Source organism: Mustela lutreola, chromosome 6 (genome assembly GCF_030435805.1).
Source record: "Mustela lutreola isolate mMusLut2 chromosome 6, mMusLut2.pri, whole genome shotgun sequence".
NCBI classification, from domain to species: Eukaryota; Metazoa; Chordata; class Mammalia; order Carnivora; family Mustelidae; genus Mustela; species Mustela lutreola.
The window spans coordinates 68463792-68475510 of NC_081295.1; the positions used below are offsets into that span (position 1 = coordinate 68463792).

Consider the following 11719-nt stretch of genomic DNA (forward strand, 5'->3'; position numbering starts at 1 on the left):
CAACCATAGGGAAACCATCCCACGGCCATTATTCAACACATGCTGAGTTGACTTCTTGAGATTTTATTAATAATTTCTCCATAATTTATGCCGCCTTGTTTGTTATCTAAGAAGGAAAAAAAAAGACACTGCAAAGTTGTGGAGTCAGCAAACAGCAATGCGTAGGAAAAAGTTAAAATGTCAGAGCTAAAGCCAAGAAAACATTCTTAATCCTTAGACCCAATACCGGGTGTGGGGGCTGTGGAGAGAGGTCCAAAAAATCGTGCCCCTTTGTGAGAAAAACAAAAAGGAGAAGGAGGAAGAGAAAGACAAGGAGGAAGAGAAGGGGAAAGAGGAGAAAGCAAAAAGGAAAGAGGAAAAAGAGGAGGTGGAACAGGAGGAGGAGGACGATGGGGGATGGGAAGGAGACAAGAGGGCAGGAGGAATCAAGGAAGAGAAAGTCTCATCTACACAAAGTCCATTTCTCAGTTCACAGATAAATGACCTGGTCTTCCCGAATGAAGCATTTACAATGAAGAATACAGCAGTCACTAATGCACAAAGATCTTCAGAAAACCCTATCCAGATGGATGCCAACAATAGTCGATTTTATTTAGCCTGTTCGCGTCACACGACGTTTCTACTCTATCGTCCCCAAGAAATTCCACAGGCACCTGCAACTTCGTCTTTTGTAACTTAATGCAACACCTTCGTGATTTTCATTATAGAGCAAACATCCGTGTTGACCTCTTTCTCTCCAGGGTAGCTTCTCCCGCCCAAGATGCAAGGTCACAGCCCGACCCATGCGTGTCAAGCGACACAGCAACTACGGTAGTCAGACTCACAAACCTGGAGAGAAAAGGTTCCTGCTACAGCTGCTGACGGTGACTTGGATTTCAATGGATTTTACTGTTGTCACCTACTACCTTGTCCCCTTTCCTAACAAATTAAGAGACGGTAAGAAGCAGAAAGACGTAAACGCGATTGTGGACCCGCTCTCCGCGCGCGTATGCGCACATCTGTCTGCGAGGGCGGAGGGCGCGTCCGCTTTATGCCCCGGAGGCACAGGAGTGTCCCGAGTAGGTGTTTTCATGGAAATAAAAATGCGCCTTAGCTACTAAGAGGAAAAGTGGACCCGAGGCCGCGACTCTGCTTCTTGGAGGAAACAAGATAGAGTATTGCCATGGACTCGACCTCCGACTCAGAAGGACCTGGCAGCCTCGCCTACCTCTCCCAGGTGAGCGCGCAGACCCCGCCCAGCCCACCTCGCAGCCGGTGACTCCCTGAGACTGAGTCACCCCGTCCGTAAATAACTTTAATTATTGGAAAAGCCTTTTCTTCTAGGAACCTAAAGATGCCACCCCGTGACTGCTCCCCATACCCTAGCTCTGCAGAAAAATCTACCCGGTCTTCTGGAGAACAGCCTTTGAAATTTTTAACACAACTTGTCATTTTCTCCGGTTAAATGAACACATTCCCCCAGTTACTCCTTATATGATATGGTTTCCAGACACTTCACGGCCCCTCCTTTGAACATGTTCCAGTTTGCTGTCAACTTCTCTCTTAAAATGTGATGCCCAGGACTCAATACAGCACTTCCTGTGTGACCGGCAGAATGAGGTTAGACTAATAATTCCCTTGATGTGAATGCTATATTTCAATTAATAGAGCTTATGACTGACTTAGGTATTTAGGAACAGATGCACACTCTTGGGTTACGTGAACTCGCCTTAAAACCCCCAATTTTTTTTTAACATTTCTCACCAAATCATATTTTCACCATTCTCCACGTGAGGCGTTGATTATTTAAGTCTAAATGTAAAATTTTTTCATTTATCCTGTTGCACTTCCACTTCTTTGATGCAACCGACCTTTCTAACATATGAAATACTTCTAGTGAATTCTTTTTTGTTTTCAAACTCATTAGCTAATCCTCCTAATTTTGTGTCACTCACAATTTTGATAAAACTTCCTTCTTTGTCCAAGGCATTGAACAATAGAGAAAAGAGGAGCTCCTTTACAGACCAAGAATTTAATGAAGTTACCTGACACCTAGCATTTAAGAAACATTAGCAGTTAACATCATTAAAACCCTTCAGAGTCCTTCCTATGGTGGACATCATGCCCATAACTCATAAAGACTTGTAAAAAGGCAAAATGGGGGTGGTAGGGAAACAGAAATATTATAGAGGAAAGAGAGACCAGAACTTGAAAATCAAGATACCCATGAGAAAGCCACTTTGTTGTCCCCATGGTTGAGATCCTGATGGTGGTCAGGAGTCTGGTCCAACTCATACCTTCAAAGTTACCCCTGATTCCCTTTTGCTCCTGGGTTTCTATTTCCACTACTGTGAAAAAATAAAAGTGAGAACTCGTAAATAATTTTGAGTGGAAGTCCAAAATTCTGTATTTTATTCTAATAAACAATATTCTCACCAGGTCTTTATCAGTAAAATGGAGGTCGGAAGTGACTGTTAAAAGATTTATTCATTTATGCTTTAAATAAATAACTCCGTATTTTTATGGTGCCATGATAACAAATTACAGGATGTTTCCTGCTGATTCCAATTGCATCTTAAGCATTTATGTGCGGCATATTCCCTTTGGCACAATATCATAAAGTTTAATAGTATACCTTCTGAAAAATATTTTTAAAATATTGTAGAAACAACTGAAAAAGTCCTGAAATCTAGTAACTGCTGTAATTTTTTAATTATTCTGTTCCTTCAGTGTATCTACTTTTGTTCTTTATTTATATACAAAGTATATAAAAATATATAAATAGTCTTTACAGTGTGTGTTTCTGATGCATATTAAATAAGTCCAAATAAATGAAGGTTTTCTAAAGTAACATGCTATCTCTTCTTTCTGTTTCCTAATTGCCTATTTACGTTGTTGAGAAAGGCAAAAATAGTATTTATTCTTAGGAAAATAGGATTTCTAATATGGAAGGAATATAGATCTTGTATTTATAAACTTTAGACCACTAAAAAAGTTAAGTTATATAACAAAATTAATCAGAACCCTAGAAGCAAACAAGAAGAGGGGTAGATGATACTTACATATTCAAAAATAAATGTAAAATATACATTTCTACCAATTTCTTATATTTTTCCACTGTTTAAGGTATTGAAAAACCTGATTTCTAAAAGACTGATTTCTTACCCATATCTATATTTTCCATCTGAAAGCTAATTTTATATGAAAAAATAAAGTTCTAATTATGCAACATTTGAATTCTCCTTAGCTTATGAGAAACATAGACACACATGCATTCCTCAGTTAGAATGGAATACTGTTAAAGAGCGATTAAAAAAACAAGGATGTAAAAAAAAAAAAAACAAGGATGTGATATTTTTTAAGAGCCCCATGGCTAAAGGAGATGGTAGAAAAGACTATCATATATGGCTCAAAATCATCTATGTCATGGAGGAATCTCACCTTTTTCAAACCACCTTAAGCAAAGCCATGTACCTGTTCTCTGTGCACCTTGATAGTCTGAGACTGACCAGGCTCCCTACTGTGACTGGAAGCTCATTTAATCCTGGACTACTGTCCTGTTCACCTACCCCAGGGCCCCGCAGTTATGAAGACATGAATGAGTGGGACTGAAGGGGGGTCAGGACTAACCCAGTCCTTCTTCTCCAAAATGACTTCCTCTCCAAGGAAGCATAGGGAGTCCCTTTACTGCATTGGCTTCTGCCTTCACTTACTAATGTGTGTGTGTGTGTGTGTGTGTGTGTGTGTGTGTGTGTGTGTGTGTGATAATCTGGTTATTGATTCTTTTAATGTTAACTGACACTGGATGCTTTTAATCTACCCACACAATCAATAATGGCTGAGAAAACCAAGAAAGAAATTCTTCCCAGTTAAGACAACTGACAAACATAGAATAATTAAAAGTAGCTATCATTGTACTAGGGGACCATTCTTATTTGGTAAATCTCTTTGAGGGAACAGAGGCACCAGCCTCTGTTAGCCCCATTTCTGCTATAAATCTGTTTCAACCTCACTGATAAGTTATTTTTTCTGACTCCTGTGTAAATACATCTATATATCTAATACCACTTTCTGAATAATTAACTATTTACATTTTTCTTTATAAAGATAGAAGGATCTGATTTGTTCATGACTTGGTCTTAGTAATTTATGTATTCTAAATATGTTATTCTAGAATTCGAAAGTCTCTCTTATAATCTTTATGTGTTTCACACTTACTTTTCTTACTTTTATCCATTTGAATACTCCCTTATTTTAATTTAATAAAAAAAAAATCCACCAATTTACATCCAAAAAGGTGGATTGAACAGTTTACTTTTTTTGAGAGCTTACAGAGCACAGAAGTACTTTCATTTGTTACTGATAATCCTATAACATAGATCCTATTTTTATAGTCACATTACAGATTAGGATACTGTGCTTCAGAGGGTTAAATAATGTTTCAAGATCTCATAGCTAAAAGTTATGGAGCTCTGAGAGAAGGAATAGCTCTGCTCAGATTATACTGATTCCCATCTATGCTTCCTTCCCTCAAACCAGCTTCTCAAACTCCAACATGAGCTCACGTTTAACACCTGCCTTCCTTAATGCCTGTGTTCATTATTCCCTAAATGAGAAATGCCTGCATCTTCCACTGATGTGCTCAAAGGTATGTGTGCGTGTGTGTGTGTGTGTGTGTGTGTGATTGAGAGCGAGAGAGAGAGAAAGAGAGAGAGAGAACATGGAATGGGGAGGCAGGGTTAAAGAGAGGAAGGACTTAACTTTTATATTACTCAAGGGTATTGGCATTAAAAAACACAATAAAAGATGGGAAAAGAGCTCTTCTTCATTATCAGAAAAAAAAAATTATCCATGTGACTTTAAATTCTTTATGAAATTATAATGTCAAACTCACCTTTACTTCTAACATGCATCCTATTAGACCATCTTAAAATTTATGCTAACTACAGCACTATACTTTTATGCATTGTTGTGTATTTGAAATTAAAGATTTTACAGTTTTGACAATTACAGGGAGAATTTGAGCAGAAAGCTAAAGTATATTCTACAGAGGACCCAAATGACAATAGTGACCCATTGTACACTGATTTAATATAGACCTCAAGAATGGCAATAAACCTTAAAACGTTAACCTTTTATTTGCTTAGTCAGTTTCTAACCAGTAAGGAAAATCAGATATCCACCACATACAATAAAATGTAAGATGCTGTTGGCATAACGTTAGCAAAATGTGGCTGTGACAGTGATAGGGTAAAGCTATTGTTTTTAAAGAAGACATTCTTTGACTGCTATTGAGTCCTGTGCAACTTGTCATCAGTACAGTATCAGTAAAAGGTAAGAAAATGCTATCTTGCCATGTAGGTTGTCATTCGAAATTCTACTCATTGCTAGATTAAGTTCTTTCGCACTGGAAGACATTTAACAGCATCTCTTTGATCTATATGTTAGAAAACAAGGCCTTGAGTAGCTTGTCCAAGTAAACAGAGATAACAAATGACTGAGCCAGACCCCAAACCAGGACCTCTGATTCCAGATCCAGTGCCCTTCCTCACTGCAGCAAGCACATGGAAACTCTAAGATACACATTTCAAACAGGATATGCAATTTGGAAATTTTACTTTGAATTATAACCTTGTGCCCTGATTATTTTCCATCAGTATTTATCTTTGTGTGTTTCTCTGTCCTGAGGGTTCTCTCTTTTGGATCGCTGTTATCTGATTTTTCTAAACATTCCTGTTTGTCTTTCATTTTATCTCCCTGGTTGCTTTCCATTTTTAGGCTTTATCTCTTCTTTTATTTTTACTCTGAGGGGCGTTTTTCTTTTTCCATTTTCTGAAAATATAAAATAACATGATTTCATTTTTGGGAACTTGGATGCTACTTATATATTCCGGATACTTACAGTTATCTTTGTAATTAATTTCCCCTTTGTAATTTTTATCAAGTTACCTAAGCGTTTTCATCCCTTTGTATATCTGTTTTGAAATTTGCTTTGTAGGCTATGAGAATTCTGTGGATGAAAAAAAAAATGGGATGAGTGTGGTTAGGATAAAAAACAAGACTCTGGCATGTAATCAATATGATTCAGTGGATAAGCAGAATTTCCGATTGTTATATCAGTTTTAAACCAAATCATGCATTGCCCAATTCAGGAAGCTTGATTCTTCCAACATGTTTGAACTGTTTTCTGGCAGAGAATTGAATGCCTTGAGAACAGAACAAAACCAACAGAGTTTATGGTGTGGGATAGCCCTAGATCCTCAGAGATTCTGAGGAACAAACACAGGGCAATTTAAAGGCAAAGATTTGCTCCACTGGATATATTAAGGATTATAAATTAACTATTACCATGCCCAGAGAGGCAATATTTTGGATTTTGAGAATTTTGCATGTTTCAGAATTAGGGACAAGTAAGAATTTTGAAAGAGACAAACCTGACTTCAAATTCTACCAGAGCCATCACTTACTAGCCTTGAGTCCTTGGAGCTTTAACTTTCAGACCCTTACCTGTAAACACTTTAGGGTTATTACGACAATGAACATAATGGATGTATAATGGTTCCAAGTGAGTAATATGATGATAGTGTTGATGATGAGGATGGTGGTGATGATGATGGTGGTGGTGGTGGTGATGATGGTAGCGGTGGTGAAGATGGTGGTGAGGATGACGATGATGGTGGTGGTGATGATGGTAGCGGTGGTGAAGATGGTGATGAGGATGGTGGGGATGATGATGATGATGGTGTGGTGATGGTGATGGTGGTAAGGATGGTAGTGATGATGGTGGGGATGATGATGATGATTGGTGGTGGTGATGATGGTGAGGATGGTGGGGATGATGATGGTGGTGGTGGTGATAGTGGTGATGAGGAGGAGGAGGATGTAGGGATGATAATGATGGTCATGATGATGGGGGAGTGATGATTATGGTTGTTGGTGGTGATGATGATGGTGATGAGGATACTGGGGATGATGATGGTCGGGGTGGTGGTGATGATGATGGTGGTGGTAAAGATGGGGATGGTGATGAGGAAGAAGATATAACGGTGAGGATATTATCCAGATCTCTCATTGATGAAAGGAGGAGAAGAAGCCTTAATAGCAGATAAAACTGACACAAAACCACCAATAACTGAAAATTTTAAAGAGTGACAACAATTTAAAAATCATATTGGTGATTCAATAAATAAGTCTTCGGGGGGGATCCTTTCTTCTTGAACAAAGACCCACAGAAACTAATCTGACAAATCTATAAATATTTACGTTTGGCCTTGATTTTTAAGAGCAATGTTACAGACTTTTACAGAAAGTCATTAGTATCTCAAAACTGGTTTTTCCAGTGTCTTTCACTTTCTAGTACATGATTAAAAGATCATAAAACCTTTTTAAAAATTTACCATTTAAAATTACTTACGCGGGGCACCTGGGTGCCTCAGTTGTTTAGGACACTGCCTTCAGCTCGTTCGTGATCTCAGGGTCCTGGGATCGAGCCCCACATCTGGGCTCTCTGCTCAACAGAGAGCCTGCTTCCCCCTCTCTCTCTGTCTGCCTCTCTGCCTACTTGTGTGCTCCCTGTCAAATAAATAAATAGTATCTTTTTTAAAAAATTAATTAATTAAAATAAAATAACTTATGAGAATGAAGCAGACAGTCCAAAAAGAAGAAATCTGCTTCCATTTGTACTTTCTAGAAAGTTATTTGTAGATTTTCACTCTACAATATTGTATTTATTTGAGATATTAAACAGCAGATAATCCAGGGAGAATCTGAACCCTGATAAGGCAAGGACATGCAGATATTCTGTGCATTGTGGTCCCTATGTGGAAATAGATATACTCACGGACAGTTTTAGAATAAACAAAAATCAGACTCAGCCAAGCAGGCTAGCAAACTTTTGTGGGAGAACGAACTGGAGAATCTATGCTGCAAAAATTTTCCAGGTTCTCGATTATCAAAGCAAAGTTCTCAAATGTTGCAATGGGTCCCTTGTTTTGTTTATTTTGTTTAGCTGCAAGCCAGAGGTAACCTGCCAGCGGCTGGCCATCTTTCTGCATATTGAGTGCTTTACTCAACTCCCTTGGGGAAGAACCCACAAAAAGAGAGTCCCCGGGGGAGGGGGAGACCCTATTGTGCCCCTCACTGATTCAGCTCTCTCCAGGCCTCTCTCAGTGGCTGGCAGTAGCAGGAACAGCAAAGGATCTTTTCTGTTTGCTAAAGCTAATGCTGTTATTTTGAAATTTTAAAATAATCGTTTGACTCAAGCAACATATTCCTGAAAACAGGAGAAAAGGATATTTTACCCCCAACAGCAGCAAAAGAGACTCAGTACCAGGGCTCCCTCCCATGGGAGGTGTTGAATAAGAGCCTCCAATAATTATTTCCTCTACCCCACACTCTTCTTTTTGGTGCACTGCCCAGGTAGGCAGCCAGTACTAAGTATCTGATAACATGTCTTGTTGGGCCATGTAGAATAATATTTTGTTCCAAGCCATGTAATCTTGCTCCTCCACAATCTAAGGCTCCACGCCCAGCACATCTTGTCTCTTGGGAAAGCCACAGAGTCTCGGGGCCAAGAGTTATGCTATTTCTACTTCTTCCAAACCCAGACGAAGATTTGAAACTTTTGTTTGCTTATGGCCCACTTGAACGTATTCACACATTCCAAAAGCTCTGACAGAAATGCAAAGATGAAGTAGTCTCTGAATTAGAAGCCAAGTGTCTCCTCAAATCTAATTTGGCTGGTTGATTATATGTGTTTTAAAGATTATATTATGGGAATTCATTTATGTTTACCTCTCTATCAAGTTCAGTAGGTGCTGTATTTCTTATGCGGAAGGATGCAGAACTGTAAACTGGTTTGCCTATTCTCTGCTAGGTAACGTGATTATATATATGCTGAATTATCTTCTTTATATTTAGCCAAGTACTGTGAACCCTACTTTCGACATAAAAAACCGAGGTCCAAAAAACTACGTTAGTCACCCTAAAAATACAGCTTTGCTTGGAAGTGAAGAGTAACACTATAAATGTGATCTTTGAAGATGTCGCACCTGGAACTGTCATTTTGTTTCTTTCTCTCTTTTTTTTTAAAGATTTTATTTTATTTATTTAACAGAGAGAGAGAGAGACATCGAGAGAGAGAACACAAGCAACAGGAGGGGGAGAGGGAGAAGCAGACTCCCCATGGAGCAGGGAGCCCAAGGTGGGGCTTAATCCTAGGACTCTGGGATCATGACCTGAGCCAAAGGACTGAGCCACCCAGGTGCCCTTTGTTTCTGTTTCTTAAATGGCCAATGTCTATAAGTGATGCATAGGTAAATGTTAGGTGGTTTGAATTATTGAGAGTAAGATGGGAGATGGAAAAACACTACACATTACTCTCTTCTTTGCAGGCCAGCTGCAGAGTGAAAATGAAGTGGAAATTACCATTATCTTGACATGCAAATCATCATTTGACAATTTTATAGTTACATTGCACAGAATGGGGGGTTACTTCGCGTCTCACATACTGTTCCTTCCAACTCAACACCTTCCCACTTTTGCCCCAGTGCTCTCTTTACCCCTTCGAACACTTTGTCCAAAGGACACCTCTCCGTGAGACTTCAAGTACTCCAAACCAGACCTCTCTGCAAATCACATTTGCATCAACTGCATCCCATTCCTTATCCTGTGGCAAATAACAGTCTAAAAGGACAGATCCCTCACTGCTGTAATTAATCATTCCCTAACTTATAAACCTAATAAATCAAGATGTTGTACAGCGGATTGTCTTCAGGTACAGGACAGAGGTGTTCTTTGCTTCCTGTGTTTGCTGCCGTGTTGCTCCCTTGCTTGAGAGAATGAAACCATGAGTCACCGAGAAGGCTCCATGAGGATCTCTGCTCAACGGAGAGAAGATGCTAAGGGAAAGAGAATGGATGAGCTTAAGGGGGGCTTGAATCCTGGAGGGTCGGGAGGAGAAGGGGAAGGCGTCCAGTGCTAGGACTAGTTGCAGGGAGTTCTGCAACTATTCAGAAACGGTCTCTAACACAATCAATTTTATCTCATAGTTTTCTGATTCTGAGTCTCACAGCTGAGATGATGAAGACCGAAATTTATGAAGACATAAATAACTTTAAAAAATGTATAACTCGGGCACCTGCCTGCCTTGGTCTGTTGGGCGTTTGCCTTTTGGCTCGGGTCATGGTCCCAGGTCCTGGGATCAAGGCCCGCATCCGGCTCTCTGCCCCTCCCCCCTTGCTTGTGCTCTCAATCTCTCTCTCCCTTTGTCAAATAAATAAATGAAATCTTTAAAATATATACATATAACTAAAAATATAACCAAACTATCACTTTAAAAAATACCTTTTAAAGCTTCTCTCACATATTACAAATTTTATATGTCCACAACTTTTTCTGCCCCCATTTAATCCAACAAACATAGAGGCCATATCTCCCAGACGACAGGTTGTAGATCATATCCATTGTACCCTCAGACACTTACATACATAACAGGCCTCCCGGCTGATGGCCAGGAGTGAAGTCGACGGTGAGAGTGGTTTTGTGTCTCTCCTCCTGATGGAAGCCTTATTACTGTGCAAAGCGAGGGGACTCCGTAGCTTACCTGTCTTCAGCTCATGGGAATGCTCATGGGTAGCGCAGAGATGACCTAGCACATTGAGTGTTGGACCTCAGCTACAGGGGCTTGAGGGCCTCTGGAGGACACCGAGAGGTGAGTGGATAGTTCTGTCCTGCGTGCTGCGCTCTAACGTGTAGAGTAAGGCCTCTGCTGTCAGTCCCCCAGGGTACTGTTTCATTTTTCTTCCAGTTTAAATGGTTCTTGGGTCAGCAACTGACCTTCTCTGCGCAAGACAGGATTGCAGAATCCCCTCCTGAGAGGCAGGTTGGCCAAGGCTCCACATTCCATGGACCTTTCCTGGAGCTGCGGGACACAGGAAGAGGGACAGAAAACACAAGTCTCTGCTCCCAGGCCACAGACCACCTTGACTTCCGCATATCTGGAGATTCAGAAAGCTGGCATGCAGTTTTCTATTTGTGGGAGGAGCTACCTAAGTTTCCAATAAAATAAACACAGTTTTCCTAACTCCCACCGGTCTCTGGCAAAGTATGAACTTTCAAGTTCCTGGATCAAAATACGTAGAATTCCATTTGGATGTGCAACTTATTTATCATCTTTAAACTTTTAATTCAGAAGCCCAACTTGTTTAAAATGATTTCAAGGCCAAAACGATACCATGGTTAGAGCTCTCTGACCTACTGTTTGTAACCAGAAAAATCAGTAAAGTCAGAAGCTTTCTGCAGTGAGCACTTTTGTTTCTCCTCTTTTGTTTTATTAACCTCTCCACAGCTGGTGCAGTTGAAAACACTCTTTCATCACATGCTTAGCAGAAGTTCAAGTGCTGCTGAGAATGCAGCCAAGAATCTGTCTGCCGGATTCACTGTCAGAATGTTGTGTTTCACTTTTAGCCTAACTCCTATCAGATACAGCTGACGGAAACAGACAAAGAAAATCTCCAACAGGAAAGGCTCTCCCTGGACCCTCTAAAACTGATTATTCCTGAGGAATCGAGGACAAGTCATGTCCAGCGGTCATAATATTTCCACATTCATATATGAATTCGGCATTCACTGGGGGCCTGTCTGCCCTTTTTTTAATGTCGTAAATAGTCTGCAGATCACAAAGCTGCTGGATTATTCCATGATACTATACTAAACTCTTATCGGATACTACTTAGAATTT

At 39.9% G+C, this 11719-nt stretch overlaps 1 long non-coding RNA gene across 1 annotated transcript in view; it reads right to left on the reverse strand.

Annotated features, from left to right (window-relative positions):
- LOC131833783 (uncharacterized) overlaps positions 1-10992 on the reverse strand; it is a 49305-nt gene extending 38313 nt beyond the window's left edge. The window contains exon 1 of the long non-coding RNA XR_009354631.1: positions 10583-10992. This is a non-coding gene — a long non-coding RNA (uncharacterized LOC131833783). The remainder of the gene's footprint in view (positions 1-10582) is intronic.
- Between the last annotated feature and the right edge of the window lie 727 nt (positions 10993-11719).